This window comes from Anomalospiza imberbis, chromosome 2 (assembly GCF_031753505.1).
Source record: "Anomalospiza imberbis isolate Cuckoo-Finch-1a 21T00152 chromosome 2, ASM3175350v1, whole genome shotgun sequence".
Taxonomy (NCBI): domain Eukaryota; kingdom Metazoa; phylum Chordata; class Aves; order Passeriformes; family Viduidae; genus Anomalospiza; species Anomalospiza imberbis.
Window position 1 is genome coordinate 6,499,564 of NC_089682.1, and position 9,315 is coordinate 6,508,878.

At 40.5% G+C, this 9,315-nt stretch overlaps 1 long non-coding RNA gene across 1 annotated transcript; it reads right to left on the minus strand.

Annotated features, from left to right (window-relative positions):
• Positions 1-283: 283 nt before the first annotated feature.
• On the minus strand, positions 284-8,956 carry LOC137468212 (uncharacterized). Its single transcript, XR_010995800.1, has 4 exons — positions 8,805-8,956; positions 8,564-8,680; positions 3,247-3,413; positions 284-648 (listed from the first exon to the last, which is right to left on the minus strand). It is a non-coding gene; the product is annotated as an uncharacterized lncRNA (long non-coding RNA).
• Between the last annotated feature and the right edge of the window lie 359 nt (positions 8,957-9,315).

The window sequence follows — 9,315 nt, forward strand, 5'->3', positions numbered from 1 at the left end:
ATCTTTGTGTTGCCTAAACAGATTTGAAAAGGTGGGACTGGGTGTGGCACACAGGAGAATACGCTCTCCTAGAAATTTTTTTTTTTGAGTCTGATTTCTTTATAAAGGTGAAAACTTCTGTCTTTGACTATAATATACAACAGTCAAATATGTTGTTGTAAGCATCCAAGTTTAGGGAAGAAGCTGTAGCTGTTCTTGTAAAAAAAATATACTATATTGGCACAGCTCATACTATGTATTATAAGATGAAGTATTGAGCCAGGGAAACAAATGATCTGACAGAATTATTGCCTAGAAACACTGTGCAAGCAACGTCTTTCTCAAATGGAAATACTCACTGACTTTTTGTATAACCCTGTTCAGATTCTTCCCTACTTCTAAAATGTGCTTTATTTCTCTGTGAGAGCACAAGTGAACTCTAGAACATCTCAGCCATCAAGAAGTAAGTTTTCTGGGCCAATCTCTTACTTGTGGCTGTGTCCATGTTGAAAATTTCTGGTTGTCCCCAAAGATTTTTGTAGAGGGAGAACAAACCCCCCTTCATTTTGAATATGTCAGCTCTTACTTGTGTTACAACAGTGCACACTTGCTTTTAGTACTAGGCACTGATGCAACCCTCCTAGTGAATCTGCAGACTGGAGTTATTCCCTGCGTAATGAGATATCGAAGTCAACATCCTGAAAAAATTATGTTTTACTTCTAATGGTCACTCTGCACTCCATCTTTACAAAAACTCTGCCTACTTCGTGTGCAAGTACCTTTCAGCAGAATGTTGGGCTCCTTTTTGCACATCAGTCTGTGCTCTTGAAAAGTTATGCTCTGTAGTTATTATGTGATGAGATTTGTCTGTTTCATAATCATCTTGAACCAGATGTTTTACTTTTCTTCACCATCAGGAATATCTCCTATAAATAGATGCATAATGCTGTACAGTTTTGTAGCTGTCTTGGTCATGGTGAAACTGCATGTTTATAAATCAGTGCTCATTTTAAGAGCAACATCTGGTCTACATTTTGTAGCCAACTGTTCACACCTTAAGGAAAACATCACAGGTCTGGATGACTTGTGAATAATTAAATATTTGTATTTTACTAGTCTTTTGGTGCCCTTGTCTAACAAGTGTGGGGTTGAGCAATACACCTGAAATTATTTCTGTTGGCAACAGTTTCTGTTCTCTACCTTCATTGCAAATACTTGGGGTACTTGTTCATTTGAGAGGCCCATTTTGCTTTGTCCTTTCAAGTTATATTTTGGCGGGAGAGAGCAGATATTACAACCCTGAATAACAATATTTAAAAGAACAGACTTTCATAATGCTTATGCCCAATACTACTTTAAATTTCAAGCTTAGTTAAAAACGATGATATTGTGATAAGGAATGCTCTTATTGTGGTAAGGAGGGTGCAAGCAGGCTCATTTGGAGGTGTGCTTTACTGGCTGGGATTTGAATGCTTTGAATGGGAGATGGTAATGTGAATGTGATCGCGTGATATCATTCTTGCTTTTGTGTAGAACTGGAGGTGTTTGCCAGTATCTACCTGCAGATACAAAGGGGAAGCTTGTGTGCTAGCAAGTTAGGAAAAAAAAGGTGAAAAAATTTGGAATATGAGGGAGATGAGAGTTGACCACTCTGAATGTTTCAGGAGGAATCTGTGGAAATTAAAAGAATTGAAAATTTGATGGGTTTTGAACTATTTCCTTGATTCATTTAACATGTGGGAAGAGCCTGTTGTTTCAGGCAAATCTTGCAAGTTGTATCCAAATTCACTGATTAGTAAGAGGACAGCCTTTGAATGGAGGAGATCCTCATGTAGCATCAGCAAATATTTAAGTCCTCAGACCTATGGCTTTGGTTAAGCTTCTGGATGAATTAATGAATATGTAAATATTCCTCATTAATGGCTATGTTTGTAGCATCTCTAATCACTTGTCAGTGAACAAGTCTTCTTAATCAGTTTAGCATGTCTCTTGTAAAGCTTGAGCATGTTTAGGTGCCTGATAAAGCACTGACTTCTCAGTAAGTAAGTGAGGGTAAAAGTGTTCTGTTGGATGTGTTCTATGTGTGCTAATAGTAACCAATTTGCACTGTGCTTACAAATAGACTTCTTTTTGGGAGCCTCCTCTTGACATAGTCCCTAGTGGCTGAAAAAAATCAGATTATCATCAATAATTAGTGCTTCCAATTTACCTCTAACAGCAAAACCAACCTCCAGGGTGCCAGCTCCCTAAGCAAGCAGGTATTTTGCCCTGTGCAGTGGCCCAGGGATGAAGTGCCAGGGTGCCCCTGAGCCAGGGGCTGAGCTGGAGCCCTGGCTGGGAGAGCTCCGCGCCTCCTCCGAAATTCCTCAGGGGAGGAAGGAGTGGACGGGAGGCCTCCCTCCCCACAAGCAGCTGTGGAATGAGGATGAAATCCAATGTTTATTCTTTCTCCTGGAAACTATAGGAAATGTAGCACTCACGTACATTGCATAATAGTGTTTGCAGTTGTGATAGGGAAAGCCTGAGCAGGGCACGAGGAGAGTGAGGTGTTAGAAACTCTGTGTTCTCAGGAACAACCACAGTATGGACTGTGAAGGTATTAAGCTGCTTTATCAGGGAACTGATCCTTGCTTAAGAGATTCTGAGCATCCTTAGAGGATTTTTGGCCTTCCTTTAGTAGGTGCCAGCTGAACTGAGCTGCAGTGCAGTGTCTTGGGAGCATCTGTTGGTGCAAGCAGACAGGAGGATGTGCCTTGTGCCTGGGGAGAGGAACTGGAAGTTGAGTGGCTGCTTTGTTTCCACTCTCTGCTGCTTAGCCCAGGCAATCTTTTGGTGGAAGCTGTCTGTGATTTACATGTCTTCTAAAGGAGCTGCTCACTTCTGCTCACTTGAGTCCTGTAGTGGTCCACTGTTGTCAGCTACAGGGGTGTGGCTCTGCTCTGTGCTGCTCAGATGATGGAGAAGTTGAAATGACTGATGATACCCAATCTTCAAACACAGAACATAAAAATGCTGCCCTTTGTCTGGCAGGTGTAGTGTGAGCTTGTCTCTCACTAGTGACACCACTTTACCTGGGAGATCACCTGCCTGTCTGGAGCTGCTCAGAAACTGTTGAGCTATATCAGGCAGGTCTCACTAAAGCCTTCTTTAGCACAGCAGCTGGAGAAGGCAAAAATCTCCTGTCATTCTGAGAATCAAAGTGCTTTCCTCCCAGCTGGCTTATGGCTGTAGGAAGAATGAAGCTCTGAAATCCATTTACAAACTTACTGAAAGTCTGCTGGTGTCAGGGTGATGCTCCAGGTTGCAGCTGCCTTATTGGTTTTGTTCAGCTGTTTTCAGCAGGCTGAATGATGGGGAGGAATGGCTCTTTCCTGAATGTGGAAGGTGAAGTCTTCTGCTAGGTGTGTCAGTAATAGCAGCAAGGTAGGAGAAACCTTTATGCAATAAGAAACTGAAATGTACCTACCGCTTGTTTCTTACACCACAAAAGAAAGCTCTTATGACTGTTATCCTATCTAGGTGTCTCTTTCTTGTCAGTGATGTGTTTTAGTACCATTATTATATAACTAAAATTCCCCTGAAAACATATGTGGATCATACTCCAGAAAATGATTACAGAAGGTGGAAATGTATTTGAATCAGAAGTCTCTAATTGCCTCTTAAGTGTGAAATACCATGGTACGTCTTGCTCTCCTGTCAGGATTCATCTGTTTGTTTACCTGATCTGGTAGGGAGAGGGAGGAAAAAAGCTGTATTAGCAAGATGAGTGCTGTATTTTCCCCAGGATTTTCTACCCAAAGGGTTGCATGTTGTAGCCGGAATGCCCCTCAATAATTTGTAACTTCAGGGACTGATTTGTTTGCTTTGAACACTTCCAATATGCTTTTGCTGCCTGATAAATTTGTAACTTTCTTAATCTGTGGCTGAGGTTAAAAGAAATGCTGTGGTGGAGCAGTAGTGTGCAATTCAATACCACAGAAGTACACATCAATGAAAAGGTGCCTAGATATCGGCAAGGATGCTTAGTCAAATATTCATTTAGGGGAGGGGGGGAAAACCCCAAATGAAAAGTTTGTATGTTGTAGATAAAATTGCTTCTTCGTGATAGCCTGGAGAGCCAAATCCATGGGGAAAACTATTCCTGGGATGTCAGGTAAATCTGCTTTTAAAGGGTTGCATTCAGTAGCCCAGTGAGGTGGGAGCAGTGAAGGTTCTGATGGATATCCAGAGCAGCATAGTTCTGTAGTCAGACCAAAGGTGTTTTCCACCACCTGGAAATCCCCCTTTTACTTTCCCTGAAATATTTGGTGCAGAGTTAATTCTTTGGCATCTTATGCTTGAAAGTGTAATTTCTATGGAATTTTGGAGATGGGTCTCATGCTTCTGGGATGTGCTGATAATCAAAAATTGTTAAAAGAACTTGCTTAGCAGACACCTTGATTTAAAAACAACACACCCACTTCATTGTGATGCTATTCAGGGAAATGATTCAGTGCAGTTTCAGTGGGTTTAAACAATGGCCTAGTGGCACACCTATTTTGTAGAAAGCAGAGTTTTAAATGGGATACCTATTTTCTGCAAGTCTATACATAGCTAACTGCTGCAAGGTGATACTCGGTAGTATCTATGTCCTGTACAGAGCTCCTCTCACTGCATTCTATTTTCCCATGCAATGAAGACTGCTGAGTGAATTGGAAATCTTGGAATGATTTGTTGGATCCTTCAAGTTTTGCTTTCAGAACTGTTGTATCTTGCAGTAAAACATAGCTAGGGCTGAGTTGATTCACACATAGTATATGCAGCCAAGTCCATTTTAAAAGCTACACTTGGTTTAGGGCTTTTTTTTTTTTTTTTTTTCCCCACTCGACACACAGGCTGTAACAGCATAACAGTTTATTTATCTCTTTGTTCATGGCTAGTTTGAGTTGCAAATAGTAAAATACTGAGGACAGCTCATGGTCTGGAGCTCAGCTTAAAGCCTTCAGTTCTGTGCATAAATTTGTGTTCAGAAGCAGGAATAGTAGAGCTGCGGCTGACAGTGAGTGGCAGGCTGCAGTGATAAAGATGTGTGTGAGCACACCTTCATGCTGAGCACTGGTGTGTCAGGGCAGAATCCCTCTCTGGAATCTCTCAAATTCAACGTGAACTTTGCCTGCTTTATCCCTGCCCACGTGCACCTCGGGCTCTCATCTGAGTGTGACTGTGCAGTGCATGGGTACTGTACAAATGAGTCAGTTCCTGTTCCTTTGGCTGGAGCTTCGTTAGGAGTTCTCAAAAAAGTATTTCAGAATGTGGATGTGGTCAACACAGTCATTTTCCAGGCATCTTAAAGGAAACCCACATCAACTGTGAAAGTGACCTTTTAACTCCTCTGTCCTGCCACTGTCAGAGCTCAGGCAGTGCTGGATGGGAAGGCTGGTTTGCTTCCATCTACATCTTCTCCCCACAATTTACCCTTCTTGCCATTTAGATTAAGTGCCTGGTTATTCTTCAGGAGAATTCCCTATAGCGTGTCTGTGTATGACTGATCACTGGTGGTACTACACACATAGTTAGGAACAGCTTCTGACAAACTTTGGGTCATATTCAGTTCTTCACTCATTTTAGTATTGAAAGCAGTTAAAGCCATTAGAACCTGTAGTGTTATTTCTTAGTTCTTAAAGCAGAATATGGTGAAAAACACTTGTACTGCATCTCCTGGGGTTTAATATATAGCTTCAGCTAAGTAAGTTCTCTTGAAGGCATCAATTATTAAGAGACTTTTTTTGAGATGTCAGAGGGATTACTTTCACTGAAAATGTCTGCCTTGTACTATGAATCTCTGTCTATTTAGAATGACTTATTTTTAAACAACTTCACCAGAGTCTTCCTGCCTTATACCATGGACTTATTTTTTACATATAATGTTTGTGTTTATGGACTTATTTTTTTTACGTATAATACTTGTGTATATGCACCAGGAACTAGGCTCTGAATGGCATTATCTCCAAAATTACTGTTTTAATGTACTTCCTTTATTTTACTGGTAAGTGTAGCTCTGCCATCTAATTGTCATCTTGTGCTGATGTTTGTGTTCTTGCACTGCACTGGATTTCCCAGCTATCCAGTGATGCTGTGTGAGGCATTCTGCCAAGAGTAGGGAGATGCTTCCCCTGGGAGACTTTGGAAGGCTGCTGCAGTGGGATGGCAAAGCAAGTCTCCAAATGGAACATACTCTTCATTTAGAGGAAAATGCTGCTACCAGATGATGGGAAAATGCTTTGAACATTGGAGTGTAGAATTCTCAGGTCTCTTCTCTGGAAATGTGTGCATTATTTACAGTGCTGACTGTGCTGTATAGGTGCAAAACAATTAGAGTGGAAAAGCTGTGTTATCCATAACTAAAGCCTGTGAATGACTTTGCTTTATTAGTAAAACATGGAGCATTCCTTACAACATTTGACAGGAAAAAAGAATTTTGTTGCATTGCTTTGTGTTCACATCAGTAGTTGTGAATCTCTTATGGGCAGAGAGATAAGAAGACTTACTCTGAAGCTGATCATGCCATTAGCAGACATAGAATGGAGAGTCAAGAGTGCCTGTCATCCTTGCTGCCTACCAGAAATATTCATGCCTGGGTTTTTGTTTGGGTTTCCCCACTCCTCTTTAGAAAGGAGTGAGACTGGCTTTTTGATAGGAGTTCTTGTTACTGCTATGCATTACAAGCTGTCAGGCTTAACTAGACTTTACCTAATGATTTATCAGTATAAATTTACCTGGTGTTTTTAAAATGTTTTGATAATATTTAGAATTTTAAGTTGTTATGCTACAAAGGCAATATTTCCTTCATTTGATATTAAGAATAAAAGTATGCAGTGTGTGATCTGAATTTGATATGGCCACATTTCAGTTCTGTTAAATTTAAGTTTTCTCAGTGTCATCTTGACACTAAAGGCTTTGCTTCAAAGATTAAATTTAATTGCAGCAATGCATCTGACACATTCCTGACTATTGTACAGTATTTTGCAGTTACTTTCCTTGTCCAGGTAACCTTGCATTTAGATAAACTACTGTGCATGAATATAGAACTCTGACACTTAACTTCTGTGCTTATTGCAGAGATTGCTACTGATATTTCTCTTTTTAGACCAACGTGTAGTGACACACTTAAGTCAGCGTGTCTTACAGCTGTAGAGAGATGGAGACCACTTCACTTGTGAAACAAATCTCCTTTCTGCAGTGCAGTCCTTATTTACAATACTGATGCAAACACACCTGAAATGGTTGGTTTGTATCCTCTGCTTGCTGATTCATACTTAAGCTGGCTTTGAGTTTTGCCCTTTTGAAATGCTTGTAGTGTTCTGATGTACCCTAAGTCTTTGGGTTGTTTGATCATCCTCGCTGTCCTGCTCTTTAAAAGCCTACCTTTAAGAGAATATTCTGCTGTCATCTGTTTGTGCTGCATCTCTGATTATGAAAGAGCCCTTTTGGGCAAAAAGTTGAGTTGGAGTAGATCTGATTCAAAAATGCTCTGTTGTTTATTTTAGTGTGCTGTGGTTAATTTAGTACTTGAATACCTTAAAATTACTTGGAATAAAAAAAGCAAACAATCCCACAGAACCCTTAAAACTTCTCAGAGGAATAACCAGGACTTGTTCCTGCTCTGCAAAGGTGTTTCTAGGAGTAAGAATATATAATGCATGTGTTCAGAATAGATGTCCTATTAAGTAGCTGAATTTAACAATGGCTAATGAGTGGGCATTGCAGTAAGTCAAACTGGGTGAAATAGGGCAGGTATAGCCTGGGTCTGCTTTGAGCTGGTGTTTTAAGCATGTGTTGGGAACCAGGAATATTGGCTTTTCAGTGGAGTTCTCCACTTGGAACCTGTACTCACACACTCCTGAAGCAGTGCTTGTTCAGGCCACATCAGGAATGTCATGAGAAGCTCCAGTTAAATCTGCTGTTGTAACACAGTGTTCATAACTCTCCAAGAGACCTTCTCAAATTGCAGGATGAGTTTAATCACTGTCCACTGCTACACACTGTTGTAGTGGGGTGTAAATCTCAAAGCTTTGGTAGCAGATACTGTTTAATACACAGGTCAAAAGTGAGACTACCTTATGATTGCTGTGGTCTGCTGTTTTGTCATAGCCTGAACCTATTAGCAATCCATACAAGATTAGATATTACTGGTATTCAATACTATCCAGGATTTCCCTTCAAGAGGCCTTGTTCAAACCCACTGGTATTCTTGTCCTTATTCTCTTCTCAGTATTGTGAATTCCTGTCACCATAGTCACTGCTTTCCCTGAATAAATTTGCCTTCTTCATTTTAAGGTCACCTTGGTGAAGGACAATATTTCTTCCTGTTTGTCCTGGATATACTTTTGAATTTTTGAGTATTCCTGAGATTCTTGAGGTATCCCAATTAATTGGATACTTGAGTGAGTTACTTTTCTTTCCAGCCGCATCTTACACAACAGTCCTGGGCTAATTTTTGCCTTTTTCTTGGAGATGGTCTAAAAACAGTCCATGTTATGGAAAAACTAAAAGATAATCTTGGCAAGATCCTGAGTGGGTAAAACAGCCTAGAGATTGTATCTACCATGAGAGAAGATGCTTCTCCAGCTGGTGCCTCCTCTATTCTGTTTTGTGGGACTTATATCACTTGCACAAAATATTTCTGTAAGTTCCGTCTTCTCTTCCAGGTTCTGTATTTCCCCTTTTGAATAAAAAGTGGTAAAGTCAAAGTTAAATTTTAATATCATAATGTATTAACATGAATTTTTTGACCTACTAAGATTGTGGCTTTGTGGTTTTTCTTTGGGATCCCATTTGAGACTTACCCCAGACTTTTGTGCCTTTTTAGCATAGTTTCTGTGACATTTTCTAGAAGTTTAGTGATTAGCATTCCCTGTGTACAAACTGCTTTTGCACTGATGGATGCAGCCCTGTGTTTTGGCTCCCTCTTAATTATCTGTATGATGTCAAGCATGAGAGGGCACCTGGCTCTTAGATGTGTCACTCAGTTAGTGGCCTTAAGACACAACTCAGCTGGTGGCCCTTGTCATACAGTCCCAGGTCCAAACAGGCCTTTCTGCTGAAATGCTTAAAGAAGGTAAAGCACTACTGACAGCCGTCCATCTCCCCTGCCAAGGCACTTGTTTTGTCCTTATCTACCTGATCACTCCAGTGAAGCGTGTATGGATTTATGTGGAAGGAGCAGGGGATCTTCATTTAAATGGTTGTTTCAGTAAAACACAATCTTCTTTTTTTTTCCCTAGGGATCCGTAATTCTCTGTGTACTTTAAAACTCCTCTGCTGGTCAACTTCTCTGTGTACTTTAAAACTCCTCTG